Below are 676 nucleotides of genomic sequence, written 5' to 3'. Positions count from 1 at the left end.
ATAGATAGAATCAATCTATAAAATGCCACAGATCTGATAATATCTCTTTACTATTCAGTTCCCACCTAGTGTCAAATAGGGTGTCCTTGCATTAATATGACGTCTCGGTGATGCAACTATGATGAATGTTTCCCTGTCTAAATAAGGCACAATGTGTCTAGGCCTGCCTGTTTAAACCTAGAATCAGAATCTAGAATCAGATTTAATCTACAGTAGATATTTTCAGTTTGGGCTCGGATAAGTTTAAAACAAACTATCTGCCATCAAAGCTGAGCTTTATTTAACTAACATCATCTCAACTTCACATGGTCTTTGCAAGAACACAAAAATGCCTTTCTTAAATTTGTCTACTTTAATATAAAAGTGCACTAATTTTGTTAATAATGCAGTCCATGCAACTTAAGAGTCACAGTTTCCAAATTATATGGACAAGTGTGATATGTGGCTTCCAGAGCTCTGATTTCAACAGGATTGATGAAATCTAAACATGGTTGCCTCCAGAGAGACACATTAAACATTCATAAACGTTCATTTTTAAGATATTTTAAGCTTGCAGAGAAGTGTGTAGTGAATATTCTAGCTTTGCAAAGTATCGTTAATTTTTCTGTTTTATTGTGCATTAAGTGTTGTGCATATATATATATATATATATATATATATATATACTGTATATGTG

Source organism: Sinocyclocheilus anshuiensis, unplaced genomic scaffold (genome assembly GCF_001515605.1).
Source record: "Sinocyclocheilus anshuiensis isolate Anshui unplaced genomic scaffold, SAMN03320099.WGS_v1.1 scaffold447, whole genome shotgun sequence".
In the NCBI taxonomy this organism is placed as follows: domain Eukaryota; kingdom Metazoa; phylum Chordata; class Actinopteri; order Cypriniformes; family Cyprinidae; genus Sinocyclocheilus; species Sinocyclocheilus anshuiensis.
Note: the sequence above shows the minus strand (reverse complement) of the source record.